This window comes from Drosophila mojavensis, unplaced genomic scaffold (assembly GCF_018153725.1).
Source record: "Drosophila mojavensis isolate 15081-1352.22 unplaced genomic scaffold, ASM1815372v1 contig_81, whole genome shotgun sequence".
Classification (NCBI taxonomy): Eukaryota; Metazoa; Arthropoda; class Insecta; order Diptera; family Drosophilidae; genus Drosophila; species Drosophila mojavensis.
The window spans coordinates 2,441,600-2,458,506 of record NW_025318907.1 but is presented as its reverse complement, the minus strand read 5'-3'; positions in this window follow the sequence as shown (position 1 = coordinate 2,458,506).

The following is a 16,907-nucleotide window of genomic DNA, read 5'->3' as shown; positions in this document are numbered from 1 at the left end:
ACTAATTTCTTTATTTTCTTAGCATTGGTTGAGTTTTAGCAATTTGCTTTGGTGTAACAGAAACAACGCTTATTTTTAACATCCATTTTATTACATGATCCGAACTGGAGATCACTAAACTGCGAGTAGCACTTCCATTGTGAATTTGAGTGCATTCATCGCACATGGATAAGGGAACACTATGCAATTCAGCTTAACTTTAATTATGCAAAAGCCAAAAACAAATGCGACTTGGTCTGCATGTTCGTCTAAGCTGCAGTCGAAGGTCGAGATGGAGTCGACTCCGGAGTTGGAGTCGGAGCTGCAGTGTCTGCAGCATGTTGGCGAGAGCTCCGCACTAATTAATCCCTTTACGACTGAAACCTATCAAAACACGAGCTTAACTTTTCCAATAAAAATAACGCCGCTCCACGATGCGAACGACGACACCGCAAAAAAAAAAACCAAATATATGTATATATGAATACATACTTACGCTAGCTGGGAACCACAAAAAGCACAAGGAATGTGCCAACTTCTGACCACAGCCGGAGCAGGACCGCGAGGACACCGGACAGACTTTGTGTCCTGGCTCAAAATGCAGCAAAAGTTGGCGCACTAATTACCAAGGATTAGTTTCATATTTGTTTGTCAACATCAGCAGCAGGAGCAGCAGGAGCAGCAGCAGCAGCAGTAGCAGCAGCACCACCAACAGCAACAGAGGCTGCAACACGAGCAGCTGCTGTGCGCTTGTCCTTAGTGTCCTGCCAGCCAAGTTGGCAAGATTATTTATATGCCCAAAGTTTCAGCATTGCGTGGCGTCTGATTAAAAAAAAAGAAGAGGGAAATAGCCACAAAACAAAAGGAAGAAAAACGTTTAGCTGCCATCATATTCATAATGAAATTAACTCGATTGAATGCGCTGATTATATTCATAGCATACTTCTGCGGACCGAGTCCCAAACCCCCCCTACAAGCAACGAGGGTTGCACAGGACAGCGCTAAAGGCCGCCCACTTGGAGTGCGTTAATCCGTTGGGCAAAATATGAACGGCAAAGGCACATGACGCATATAGATACCCTATAATAGCACTGTAAACTATAATTGATATCGGTGCTGATATGCTGATCACTCTAGCATTATAATAATATTTCATATTAACTGAATTCATATTTTTACATTAAAATTTTATATTTCATAATATTAAATGCTTAAAGATCTATCGTAGCTTCCAGAGTAGTCCGACAACTCAGTTGGTTCGCTTGTAGAGTATTATAACAGCAAAAAAAAAAAAAACAACTTATTATCCGCGCTCGGGCTACATAATCAGATTGCAAAACATGCAGGCGAGTGGGGCAACCCTTGACCAAAACCAAGCGAGCCAAACACCCCGCAATCCTTGTGCCAAACTGAGCTCAACTGGCAGCGGCTCGCATGTCTCTAATGTGATTGACCCTTACGCCTCGTTGCCGGCATAATACTCGTGTTATCCTTGCCCAACAAGGCAGCCAGTCGCCTGCCATGTTCGTGTCCTACCCTGCCCTGGCCTGGGCTGGCCTCGACTCGCCCCGGCCCCGGTCCCCGCCATGCGCCTCGCTTTGCTTCTTGTTCCCTGCTCCTCCTTGCCTGTGCTCCCATGTTGGTCATCGTGGGCTTCAATAAATTATCACGCCATATAAAGCAATTAATTCTACTGCCCCTGTTGTTGTACCTACTGGCTTGTAGCAAGCGACAAGCGGGCTGTTTGTGTAAAGTTTTTCCTCTTTTTATGTTATTTGCTTATAGCGCTCCGTGTTTTTATTTTGGGGATCGACTAAATAAGCTTTTAATAGCTTTTTGCGCTTGTTGTTGTTAATTGATATTTCCTACGTCATCTCTCCGGCTGTCACTTTCGCCATAATTCGATTTTCTATGCACTGCAAATTTTTCAATTATTTCCATCATGCTAGGCAACAATTTAAGTGCTGGCCAGCATTTTCTTGTTTTCTTCTTGTCGGTCGTATTTTTTTTTTCCATTCGGCTTTTATGACACTGCAAAGTTGCTTGCAAATTACTTTCGCCTTCGCCTAGTTGCATGTTAGTTTCATAGCCCTTATCCTGCAGTCCCATCTCGCCGCCGGTGGGGGGAGCCCTTCTGGAGCCAACGAGGTGGTGCGGCGTGTAAGCTTGATTGGGTTTTTCTTGCGGTTGTCTGTCAGCTTCTATTGCAGCTGCAATGTCGCAATGTTTGGTCGGAAATTAAGTTTTATGCTCCAGTTTGTAACACATTGTCGAACACTTGCTCTTTCTTCATCCCCTTCCCCCTTCCTTGCTGCCCTCGTTGCGGTTGTGTGCAGTATAACAGTGAAAGTGTGTTGCCTTTTAATGCAGTTTGCCTACAGTGCGGCAGTTTCTTTGGACATTTTGCAATTTGGTATCGCGATTAGACAGCAACATGATTGCAAATAATCAAATTTATGGATGCCGTGTATAACAGTGAATGTTGAGCTACGAATTGTGATATACAACTGTTTCTATTTCAACTTTTTTGTATAACAGTTTGGCAAAATATTTTATGAGAGCTTTAAAATATAAACTTTAATAATAATTAATAATGAATAATAAGTAGTGCTGTAGAATAGTATCATAAGATGTTCATGTATAACAGTTTGACAATATATAACAGTATATTTCATTCTAAATGCTCATGAGCTGTGTAGTTTGGTCTGTTTATTAGAACTTTGATCTAATTGAGTAATAATTAACTTAAACATCATATAATTTCATGTAATCTGTTGTGTACTATTGTATAAAACATAAAATGCAATAAGACAATAGAAATTGTGTAGCACATGTTGACATGTGTTTGCATACATGTTATGCTATGTTCTATAGTAAAATTAACTGTGAATAGTTCAGTTATATTATTTACATGGCATTATGCTTTTCTAATCCATATTATCAATTCATACGCTATTCGAGCACCATGCTGAAGCGTTAAAGTGTGCGAATCTGAATCAATTCAATAATCAAACAAAGCCTTGAAATTGCAATCGAGCCGTGAAACGTGGCGTTGTAATAAAATGCAACGCGTTGAAACAATAAAACTGTGAGAACTAAGCAAACACACACATACACACACACTCACACACACACACACACACACAAACATGTCCAGCCACATGCAACCTCTTGAGGCTTTGTCTATATTATATCTATATATACACATACACATACATATTGTAGAGAGATATACATGTCCAGATTGCCGCCACGTTTATTCAGCTCAAATATTGACACTGGCGTCTCGCTGGCCTCGCTGGCCTCCTCTGCTATCCTTTACGCACAAACGCACAAATTTGACGGCTGCCTTGGCGGACAATAAGCAATAAAATTATATGCCATATTGTACATATAGAAATGCACTCACACACACACACACACACACACACACACATGGCGCATGCATGCGCACGCACACAATCATGCAGCAATATAATTTTGAAATCAGTTAAGTGTTGGGCGTTCAATGGACATTGCAAAGGCGGCCCGTCACTGGCGTCGCTGGCGTCCCACGCGTCCTTCGTGTCCTTGTTCCTTGGCGCTGCTGTCGTTTATTGTCGCGCTATGTTGAGTACATTAAATGCGCATCATAAATTTCATTACATTATTATTATGGCGTTGTTTGCGACAACAACGACAACAACAACAACAACAACAGCAACAACAACAACAACTGTCGACTGGCAGTCGTTAGCCGGATTCGACTATTTTATTGGTTTTGGAGCATCTCAGAGCTCATAAATAAAACTATTGTGTTGCCATCTCGTCAGCAGCAGCAGCAGCAGCAGCGTTGACTAACTGCAGTCCCTGACTGCTTCCTCTTGCCAGATTAATGCACTAATTATGGGGCTGGCTGGGCACGCCCCCTAATGCATTTTATCAACATTATTTATGAGTTGACATTTTGCGCATACGCTCGCCAAACTTATTTCTTTTCCATCCCTCGAGGGTCGCATTCCCTCTGTCTGTCTGCTTGTCCGAGCGTCTGTCTGCCGGTCAATGCCCAAATAACGCGCCCCGGCCACGCCCGCTTGTTGTCTCTGAGCAAACAAGAATAAATAACAACAACGATAGCAACAACAAGAGCAGAACTCTGACAATGCGTAGGAAAATTATGAAGGCTTGCCAAAATTTCAACAATGCCTCGCCTGCAATTCGATGACTTATGACTGGGCGGGGTGGGCACGAGGGTGGCTTAGCCAAATTAATTGCTTGCAATCAACAGAATAGAAAACATCAAATTGGCTAGCGCCGCGTGACAATGCACAACTAAATTTTATATTTCAGCAAATAGAGGCGAAATTCCACACAGCATTCGATCGATTGTCTAAACAAATTTTTTATTGACCAACTATTAGTTCACTTACCAAAACATACAACGTGATACACTTTTGCTTGTAGTTCTAGTATCGACATAATGTCCTCAGCAAACCAACGAACGTATTCTAATATTAATGTCTTCTTTTCTACCTCTGTAAAATTACGTATAACACTTTCATAATAAACATTAATTAAATTATAAAATCAAGAGAAATTAATATTCATTCGGAATAAGATATTCCGAATAATTCTCACAGGTCCCAAAGCTATTCGAGCTTCGGATTTCCTTTCTTTTATCTACGTTTGAGTGTTAAGGAATCTAATATACTTATAATTAATTAGCCGATCAAACTAAGGTTATTATTCACATTAAACACTGCAGGAGGCCAACATACTCCCATGGAATTAAAAAAATTCTCTGTGTCAATACTACAGATATTCAATCTTTTATTTTTTAATTTTGAAGAGATACACATCAATTTATCCTAACTGACGTAGCTAATAACGAATATGTGCTCGACCAATGACGTCTCGGTACTTGATCTATATGATACGATCGTAAGGGCTTTCAGTGAAATTAAAAATGAAACGCAATTCATAGCAAAATAAAATTTAAAGCCATTTATTATCGGAAAACTTATGGGAATGGATTCGTGCTGTTGGGTTTCGACCAAAGAGGAGGTTTGTAAGAGACTGCTAGAGCGGCTACAAGAATCAGTGCGAGCTTCATGTTTGAGATTTAGTATTCGTTAATTGTGTAGAATATGGAATTAGATTGAGCTTATATAGCTGATATTCTCGAGTGTGTCTGACGGCATTCGAAATGGTTATATAATGAATAGAAATAAATGTTTTTATTTAATTATCTGCTTATATAATCTCAGGCAGATGGTATTTTGGTCTGCCAATGGCGTTTTATGTAAGAACAATTTAAATATTTATTTTAATACCATTACAAATTCAATCAGCTACAGTCACCTAAATTTTGCGTAAAAGTCGGTCAACCCTTCGGTCTATTCAACTGTTTCTCTCTTGCACCATGAAACTCTTTCAACTTCTCTGTACTTTAATAGCTATCCTGCACTACCCAGAGTCCTTAGAAGAAAATTAACTAAAATGCAATTAAGAAGAAGAAAAAAATGAATAAATAAAACAAGTAAGAAATCTCTAGTTGCGAGTGATCGACTACGAGTTCTCTGCGCTTCTTTTCTGCTGTCACAGGAAACAACACTTGAATATCTTAATGCGATTTCGAGATCATTATTAAAACGTTGATATGCGTATATTTGCCAAACAACAAGACTCCAGCATACAGATTTAGGTGGATGTTTCCTCGATTTCCCTTGATTTGTCATTTTCAATGGGATCAGGGATACGAAAGAAATGAAATATTAGTGTATCATACGTCCTTCATAATAGTTTAATATATATTAATTGTTAATTATACAAAACTGTTCTACACAATATGAATTTAAGCTAATTTGATACAGTTATAAATGCAATGTATTGCTATAATTCGCTCTAGAAAAATTAAAAATGTACATAGAATAAATTAATTTATGCTTCAAAATGTTTGCCTTTTTATGTCTTCTATCTCTCTGTTTGCGTATTTCAGGGATTAAGTTCCTCCACACTTGCCATGCATATCAAATTGTTGCCCAACCGCTGACGAATCAAGCATGACTCATCATGCTAACCCAAGACCAACGGCTCTAGGCTGATGACGCGTTCATCATCGGGGCAAAGTGAAAGCCAGAGTCGAAGCCATCAACGCACAACGCAACTTGTCACAATCTTGGCGAATGCCATAAAAATAAAATCCACGCAAATAGACAAGTTAATTTTTTGTTTTATTCAGCTTGTTCTTCCTTTTGCTTTTAGTATTAATTTCGGTAGGTTCCCGGCACACACGCGCCTCAATCGTAAAAGCATTCCGAAGCCAGTGCTAATTTAACAGGTTTAGCGGGTATTTGTGTGGATCTCGGGGAGCGTATGACATTGCTGGATATCTGTTGACAATGACACGTGATACTTATCTATTTTCATGGCATTGCCGATGATTCAACACGGCCCAGACCACAGTCAAGCATGGGCAATAAGCGTTGAACAGCTGTTGGTTGTTGTTGGCCGAATAAAAGATAGTTCTGCTTAGACTATTATGATTCTCAATCTCAGGGTGGCACTCGTTCCTGTTGCTTGGCATACCCTGTAGAAGAACAGTAAGAGGACATGATGGGCAGTTGACAAAATGTGTCTTAAGCTTCTGCATAAATAAATTGAGAGCTCTAGAATATTCGTTGAGGCATTTGTATTATTTTGTATGTGCGTAGAGTAAATTCAGAGAATATTATATTGACTCTTATATTATAGTTCTAAATACGAACTTAGCTTATTTACTTTATGCAATCAATCTCTCATACTGTATATCATCTATATAGGTATATCAAGTTTGGTTGAAAGCAAATTTGGCAAGTTCACGGGGTATTTGCTCGCTGAGCTCTGTTACCTTAAGCAATTACTGTTGTATTTTTTGCTTGCGCACTTCCTCAATAATTTTATCGCATTCGTTTCAGTAGTGTGCGTGTGAATTTTTAGTGCCTGCTTTTGGCCACATTTCAGTTGGGCTCTTTATGCCTCTCGGTCGACTCTCTCTCTCTCTCTCTCTCTCGCTCTTTCACTCTCTCGCTCGCCTGTCGACTGTAGCTCTCAGCGCTTGCCTAGGCGCCACTTGAACTATGAAAATTTGTCCCGTCTTGCTGGCGCCGTATTTATCGATCGCGCGTGGAAAACACTTTTGCCATTTGCTTTATCTGCCAACAAACATGGCCCGAACCAGGAGCAAGACCCAGACCCACACACGGTACTGGTATGCCGTATACCGTATACCGGACAAGGTTCGGACTTGGTTCGCTGGTTCGTTGGGTCTTGACACCCGACAACCCACACTCCGCCCCGCGGCAACCCTGCTCCATTCGGCATTTGACTGTTAACTGTGTTGTGTGTGGCGGTGTCTCCGCACTGTCCCTTTCCCGTGGTTTTGTTTGGCGCATTTTCGCTTTCCTCGTCCTGGCGTGCGTTCATAAATATTCCGTTTTTTCCCTTTTCGTTTTGCTACTGCTTTGCTTTTCCTTGCTTCCTATGTATATTTTAAGTGTATTTCTGTTTTTGCAGCAATTTCAGTTTTTATTCGTGTAATTTATATGCTGTATGCTATATGCGATACACACACACACATAGTTATTGAAGCCGGTCTGGGTAAACGTTTTTCCTGGAAATCATTTCAACTAACAACGAAAATACCAACGAAAAGGGAAAACTCGCTGCTAACAGCTCACAGCTCACAGCTGCAATTATCTCAATCATGACGCAAGGTTTTGGCATTCGAAGTCGCGTTTACTTTGCAGAGCAATCATAAGATGCTATCATAGCATCTAGATGAACCCAAACAAGCAATTACCTGAACCAATCTAAATACTAATATATCTATTATTTGTATGGAATGCAAGTATTTAAGTGAACTTGTTGTTTAATATATGTATAGTACTTGAAAATATTATAATAAAGCAGTTAAGCTAGATCCAGCAGCTTCCCTAATAAGGGTCTGCCTTGTTCGATTCTGAGTTTATAATAATAATTGAGGGCCAGCCACGATCATAGTCAGAGAAGCTTAACATTTATGAATTATATATATCGTCTATACCAAATATTAAAATATAAATCATTGAATGCATAACAGCTATATTTTCAAAGATATTTATCTATCACTTACAAAAAGCTGCAAGTCCTAATAACTTTTACTTTAATCATCTATGCGAGAGGAAAGTAGAACTATAAAGATTTGACAAGATATATTATAAATGTATAGATTTTATTATTTAATTAAAACTTTAGCTCATATACTAAACAGATCATATATCATATCAAAACAAATCAATCTTAATAGATCAAGAAAAATGTAAAATATTTCATTCAATGTAGTGATTTCTTTTTGTGTAGTCTTCAAATTCACAAACACAATGGGCTGTGTGATTGTGCGCTAAGCTTAATACAGTGAACCCTCATAATTCACGAAAACATTTCATTTTAAAATTTAATTTTTAGCACTGGTCCCAGAAGCAAAATTTAATTTAATTGATGATTTACGCCAGCGTCACGCCTGCAACCCTTTCTAATGAGCCAGCCAGCCTTAAGGAGTGTGGGCGTGACCAAAGGGAAGTTGGGTTACGTTTTTACTTGTATTTTTTTCTTTTATTTTTAACATGCATAACAAATGGCCCTGCTGCTAATGGAGTGTTCAGGGATGCTATGCAAGACCCTGTTCCGGAACCGAATGCTGAGAGCGACTAAAATTGGTGTTTTGTTACGCCAATTGGGAGCATTTTAGGAATATTAGCGATCTAATCAGACAGATACGAGGTGCTGCGATAACTAAGTGTTGCCACGCCCCCGCCCATAGTTGGCTAACAGCTTTTGCTTCTTTTGCATTCAACTTTTTGCAGTCAGTTTTTACCTTTTAGTTGGGGGCTTTTCCTGCCTCTTTTCCACCTGCCGCGGTAAATTTCATGCTGCAACATAAATTTTGGGCGACGGCAACCGCATGGGGTAAACCAGCTGCCGCGCCTCTTGCACTCTTGCCCCGCCCATCGACTCGCCGCATTTGACGCCACATAATTTTTCGGGGAAACTTTTTGTTAGCTGTTGTTTTGACCACGCCCACAATTGTATGAATCGCACTTGTTTACCTGCAGCCGCCACGCCACCCTGCCGCACCGACAGCCACCGTTCGCATTGGCAAATTTATTTGGCGACAATAACAAAAGTTTTGCATACTTTCGGGCTGCATTTCATTTCATTCCGTTGCGTTGCGTTGCGTTGCGTTGTGTCCCGTTTTGTTTGCTAATTAAAAGTAAGTGCTGCAAAAAGTGACGGGCCCAACGATTACCGGGCGCCACAAGACTGTGCACGCCCTCGCTTCATCACCCCTCGACTCTTCCCCTGGGCTGCCTCTTCTGCACACTGGCACCGAGACGAAAGCGAGCATTGGAAATGTTAAGCGCAGACAATTTGCCTCGTTCTCAAAATACCAATTAACAAATTAGACTAGTATATTATTAGTTTAATTTGTTGGTGTAGAGTAAGGTAGGCCCATAAGACTGTAGAATTTAAATCTAAAATTATTCGAATGTGACATTTATATATTATTTATTTAATGAAGAGCCTAAAGGCTCTTAACCCACCTGAGATAATGTATATAATATTTATAGCCTCATAGAAACTATATTTGCTTAAATTAAATTTACCTTGAACATAATCTCTTATTCTGATATTCAGAAAATTATAGATTCCTGCTCAATAAAATTATTACTAATTTTTTCAGACTATTATCAGAGATGTCAAAATTGTATTCGCTTTGCCGTTGAGCCCACTGTACAGTGAAGATACTCTCAACTGACTGTGAGTCAGCTAAAAAATTACCAGCGCTGGCAAAATTAATTGCCGAAATGCCAAAATTTAAGGAAATATTTAGTAAATGTGCACACGTGCGCAGGTATTGTGGGATTGGGGTTATGTGGGAACGCCCCATTGCAACACTTGGGGCCGCCATTTGCACACGAACTCGCTTGATGTTAAGCGAACTTTGGCCACCGTTTGACATTTTGCCGCAAAACCCAAAAGGAAAACGCCGCAACTGAAAAACTTGGAACGAAAAAAAAAAAGAGAGGAAAAAACATTTAAACTTTGCAGCTTAAATTGTCGCAGTGCATGATGAGCGGTTAGGGAGAGATGGGAGGCAAGGTAAGAAAAAAACAGTTGAAAAGAAGCCTCGCACTCGACGGGTCCTAAAGTTTTCCTAACTTGAACTCGATGCGACTCAACTCGACGACTCGACTGTCAATTGCAAATGTCACACGAAAACTCACGGGGGAGATGGCACTGGCTCTGGCTCTGGCTCTGGCACTGCTAAAGGCGAAGGCGAAGGCTAGGGCGATGGCAAGAGGAGCTCTCCAATGCAACTGGAACTGGAACTGGAGCCAGTCTTTCCGCTTGGCTGTCACTAATTCCCAGTGCTCGATTTGCATTTCGTTTTGCCCACTTTTTGCCATGTTGCACTTTGTTGGCGGTTTTTACTACCCAAATTCAGTTCATGTTTTTGTTTTTGCCCTTTTTTCCTGCCTCCTCGCGATTCGATTCGTTTCGTTTCGTTTCGTTTGGCCAGTGGCTTTTTCTAAATAAATTGAACATTTTGCTAATATCTTGATTAAATGTCGCTGCAATATCGCTTGATAAATGGCAATTTTCGTTGTTGCGGCTTTGTAGATTTTTTAAAGGTTTTTCCGCTGCCTGTAAAGATTTTTTGTTCAATTTTTATTCGATTGATTGGACAGGGCACAACTGCTTATCGGGGGTTGAACAACTATTAGGTATATTTTCTAAATGACCAAACAAAGAAGAGAAACTAGAATAGTATTCAAGTAAATTTAATATTATACGCATTAAATTCATAAAATATCATATTTGCTTAAACGTTTAGCTGAAGTTCCCATAAAGTCGAGCAAGAAAGTAAATCTATCCACGGGGCCCACATTTCATATCAATGTGTAGTATAGTGTTAGTTGCTATTCTCCCAGGATGCAAGACTGAGAAACTTTTGTTTTATGCAATTTACATGGCAAAAACAAAGTAATAAGAAAGTACGTGCGAATAATTTTACAAATTAGACGAAGACGCGCACGCAATGAAGAAGTTCAAGCGAACCCAGCAGGGAGACGAAGTAGTTGACACCCACATGTTAACGCGTAACTGTAGATGCTTTCGAATAGTTGTTATAGTTAGTGTTGTTGTTGTTTGTACTGTTGCTAACATGAAAACGGAGCGCTGCTAACATGATAAGAGGCCAGCGCCATGCCAGCCAGACCTTTGGTGTGCGAAAAACGAAAACACGGCGTAAACTTAACCGCAAAAACTGTAAAATGTAAACAAGCAGCAGCAACAAACATTTTGAGCCAACCAGGCAACATTGGTGCCAAAGTTGCTGGTGTTCTTGTTGTTGTTGTTGTTGTTATTGTTGTGTAACCGAATGCGCTTGTAGAGTTAAGTTGCCGTCAGCTTCTGTGCCAACACGACGGCTACTTGATATTAAGCAGTTGCTGCCAACAAATTGCAGCAATTACGCAAAACTTTACATATGAAGAAGCCTCGCAGGGCATGCCTACGTCTAGCTTAAACTGGAAGTATTCTCACAAATATATAATATTATAAGTTATTCATAGATTCGCTATAAATTCTACGAAAATTACAATACAAACAAAACAAAAATTATTTATTTTTCTTTGGGGTTTCTGCTTATCTGTCCGAATGCTGGACTGTACTTGCTGGCCGCTTGTAAAGTAGTTCGTTCGAGGCTGCTCGACATGTTGTTCGGGAATAATACACAAAAAAGCAATTAGCCGCAACAAATCCGGCCAAAAATAACAAAAGGAAGGGAGGGAAAAACGAACGAAAACAACGCAAAAAGATCCAATAATAAATAAATAAAACTTAAAGCAACTCACATTAATGAGGCCGGTTGGCGCCACTTGGCATGACAAACATGTGGCGCACGTGGCAAGCACACACAAGCGAAAGGAGCTGGAAAGGAAGCCCCCCCACTCCATCCGCCCCCCCGACTGCTTGCAGCACTAATTCCCTAACATGTCACGAATCATATTGAACATGCGGCTTCGCCTGTTCGTTCTGTGCCTGTGCCAAATGATGATGACGCCTGGCCAATGATGAGACGAAGCTGGAGCTGGAGCTGGGGCTGGAGCTGGGGCTGGGGCTGGGGCTGGGCCGGACAGACAGCATAGAAATTAAGCCAAGTGTTGTCTGTTTCCGGCCAGCGTTTAACTCATTTTCTACATGTGCTGCATATTAAGGAGCGCTCGAATGTATGCTATGCTTTTTTCTGCTGCCCTCTCCCCTCATTTTGTGGATTGCTCATTTGAGGCAGTGCCAAGCATTGGCCATGGCAATTATATTGCCCCGCAACGTGTGACGCGCAATTTGTGCAATTTTTCACAAATTTTCATGCATCATTCTTCAGCTACCTGCCCTCCGCCTGCTAGCAGCCTCTGTCCCCGTTCCCCGTTCCCCTTTCCCCGCACAGCCATTAATTATTATTTTGCGCGCACATTTCGCTGATTTATTGAGAGCTCGTAGTGGGGCATATTATTCAGCAGCTGCAGCAGTGGCAGCCACAGCAATCAGTAGCGGCAGCAAATGCCAAACAAATTAAATTACAAAAAGTAAAAATGAATACGCAAATAAATAAAACGAAATGCATGGCAAATGAAATAAAATTACATGCACTTCCACTTGAGAAAGCAGCATCAGTTTCTGCAAAAAATGATTAAATAATCAACAGCTCCACTGCGCCTGCCTCTACCCCTGTCTCTGCCTTTGCCCCTGGCCCGGACAGACAAAAAAGTAGAGGTAGACAGCTACGCATTTACTCTTGCCACAGATCATCTGCCCCCAACTGCTGCCCAGCTGCCTCTCCACCCGTCACCCGTCACCCCTCGCCCGTCACCCGTCTCCCCGTCCCAGGGTCCACATTAAAAGGCTGCACATTCAACCGCCATTAAGTCAAATGGATGAGCTTGTGTGTAATAAAATTTTTTATTATCATCTGTCTCGTGCTGAAGTGTTGGCCAGAGCAACAAAAACAAACAGCAAAACATAAAAAAAGAAAAAATTGTTGGCATATAAAATAGCAACTGAGCTGGCAAAATATTTGCACAGTTTGTTTGGAATATCTGAATGCGCTGTAATCGAGAGAAGGGCAATCGAGTCGAACCTATTTCAATTATTTAAACAATATTTTTATGCACATCAGCTCTTAAGGAAATATTTTAGAGTATCATACTATCATTTATATTCATTGGGAGAAAGGAAAATATTTATGTAGAAATAATAATAAATAAAATATCAAGATACAACTTATCATTTATTTTATTTAAAAAAATCATTTTTTTTATAGAAAATATTTATGGTAAGTTTTAATCGTATAAATATTATCACATTAATTTATACGACTGCTTATTAATAATAAAACAAATATATTTAAGATTTTATTTTCCATTAAAAATTCTTATGAGATCAGAAATTATTAAACATTTTTTAAAATAAAAAATAAATAAAATAAAATAATAAAAATTATAATAATAATAGCAGTATACAAATTTAGAAACTTTGTACTGGCTATAACGTTTTACACATATATTTTTTATATACATACATTTTTTTTTTATAATTATTGTCTTTTACTTTGAATGCTGAGAATTTATTTAATATTTTCTTGTCATTTACATAATAAATAATTATAAAGTTTCTACATTATTTCTAAATGCTTTATGTTTTCCTAGATGTAATTCTTAAATTTATTTTTTATCATAATTGTATAAACTTGCCTTTGGAACTGCAATGGCTCAGTTGGTGTAGGTAACGCGACCGCAGGATCGTCGCTGTTGCTGCTGCCTTGTCTTGGTATCATTTCAAACATCAGACAGACAGTCGGCAATGATGGTCACAACAGCAACAACAACAGCAACAACAACAAGTGACAGCCACAAAATTTCGAAAAACAATTTTTTATTTGCCGTGCAATTTTCACTTTGTGTGTGGCCAGAAATATTTGTATTTTTTTTTATTAATTTCTTTATTCTGCTTGTTTTTTTTTTTTAGTTTTTATGGCATTTTAAAAGTAGCTGCGACTTCAGAGAGACAGCGAGAGAGGAGAGGGAGGCAGTGGGAGTGAGAGGGAGACAAAGAGGGACAGAGATGGGCGCCAAGCGCACATTTCACACTCGACTGGCGCGAAAATTCATTAAAAAATTGTGTTTAACATGCCAAAAAATTTTCGTGCAATTTTTATTGCGGCCTGAACGGTCGCGGCCCTGGGTACGTGCACATTCCATATTTCGGTCGTTCGAGCCCGGGCTACAGATCTCGGAGACTGGGCCGTAATTGCAGCACTTGGAGTTCATTTTTTGACATTTATTTGACGCATGGCCACAGCGTTAATAAATTCAAGCGGGCTGCAATTGCAAGCTGGCTCTGTTTTTGCTAGAGTTTTGTGAAGGGGGCAGGGGGGTTGGGGGGTCACGAGTTTTGACCCCATTTTAGAGAAAACGCTGGTATGGGCGTTACTTTCATTGGAATTTCTAATTTGGGGCAGGCAAAGTAGGCGCCACTTGAGACTCAACTGGAATGAATGCTGTCAACGGCAGGCGCGATACCAATCAGCGGGCGGCCCCACCCCCCTCTGCCCGCATATGCAGAAAACAATTTATTTTTGCCTGCCAGCGCAGAAGGACGCGCCGAACAATGCCAAAGAGGCCTTGTGACTTGTCAAACGCGCACAGCCACATCAACTTATGGCTCTGGTTCAGCTTCTGCCTTAGCTTCAGCTTCGACTACGGCTACGGCTATGGCTATGGCTATGGCTATGACTATGACTATGGCTGCGAGTTGACATGCCACCCTTGAGCGAAATTCATTTGTTATGCAAGCAACATTTCCGTTTCCGGTTAACGCAGCACGACTCGGCCAAAAAGAAAGAAATGTCAAATGCCGCAAGTAATTTGCATTCGTACCCTGATTAATTGATGCCCATCTACTGTGAATACACGCGCCTTCTTAGGACTGCATTTGCAGTTAGCTTCAAGTATATTACGAACTGGAATTTCGAAGTTACTTCTGATGGCTAGGCAAGCTCACATGGAATTCCAATTTATTTATTTATTTCAACTAAGCTCTCAATAATTAAATTTGTATTTTTTTCAGATATTTAGTAAATAAAGTCTTAGTAAGAAACATAAAATTGAGTTATAGTCAGAAAGTTGATTACCAAAGAATAACCAAGAACTTATATAAAATTTTATAAAGTATAATCAAGAATATATAAATAAGATTCTTTTATAGGATATAAATTTTTGCTATACATAAAATATATATTTTATAATATTTTGAAAGGCATAAATTATATAATTATAGTTATTTATCTATATAATTATATCTTTATATTGTATTAAATAAATTTATAATATTATTATTAGAATAAAATTAAATGTTTTAAGATATGTAAAACAAAAGTTACAATTTTTGTTTAGAAAAATATTAAATAAATATTATTTATGCTTTTTTTTTTTTTTTTTTTTTTTTCAATGTGTATATTATTTTATTACAATTATTATTTTATTTTTATTTTTATTTTTTTTATTTGTAAAAATTAATATAGTAAATTTTATTTTGCTTGTGCTCTTCCAAGCAGCTCGACATTCGAGAATGACACAAAATATTCATGTAAATATTTGCAATGTTTGTCAGTTAAACAAAATTTGTTTATTGCGACTAGTTACATGCGAATAATACCCAATTAGTATTGAAAACACACGAGGCTAAAGGAGGCAGCAACGACACAAACAAACAAGGAGTAGAGCGCAAAGCCATATCAATCAGATAGAAAAAGTAAATTACCATTACGCCGGATTAGTGTGTTGTTTTGCTGCTGAGCTAGTTGTGGCACGTGGGGTGGGACATATTTCCAAGTCGACTGCCAGCTGACAGGGGAAACTGGGTCACATCAAGTGTAATGCCCGTTTCCTGTTTACCCAGCACACAGCGTTGCGTATACGTAATGCAATTTAGTGCACAGCTCGCCAGTTGCTGACAAGCGAAAACAAATAGTTGTTGCGATCGTATGCTAATGCTTTTTAGCACAAATATTTCTAGCCATTTTCTGGCCATACTTACAGCTAATTTGCATGAGTGTCGCAATGCGGCGGCCGATTCGCAAAAAGCGCAATAAGAAATTGCATATTAACGAGCGCCGAAAGGTTAGGCCCCAAACCGAAGAAAACTGTGCGGCCAGCACGTAGCGGCAATAAATAACTAGAAATATGCCGAGCACTTCATCATTGTTTGGCAATTAATGGGCGGGCCAGCAGCAAGGTGTGAGTGGGCGGTGGACGGTGGGTCTGCGCATAAAGGCAACCTGCTACATGCCATGCCAAGTGCCACAAAATGCTGCAGCACTGCAGCGTCTGCTGTCAAGTGAGGCTCGCAGCACGTTGCCTCCTTTGATGATTTATCATCGCTCATGAGTGCGAGACGGTGAGAGGGATGGGGCGGTTGAGGCGGACGAGTGTGGCACGATGATGATGTTGATTATGTTGATAAACAGCTGGCTAGAGCCAAGTGCCTGTCTCTTCTCTCTGTGCTTGTCTGTCTGTCCGCCTGAAGGATGCTGTGCTGCATCCTTGTCGGGCGCTAATGTCTATTTAGATGCGCTTGGCTGGCGCTTAAGCGTTGCATTTAAGTTTTTACTAATTTATGCAGAGTGTTTACACTTGCCACGCCGCCAGCACCTCAAGCCCTTGATTAAGTTTATATCCAGCTCGTTCTACACACCTCACCCGTTCTCTCGCTCTATGTCTCTGTTTCTCCAGTGTTTAGCTGCATTAGTTGACGTTCAATTAGCTGGCAGCTCTTTCAGAAAGTTACCAGAGGTGGCTCGAAGTCTATTG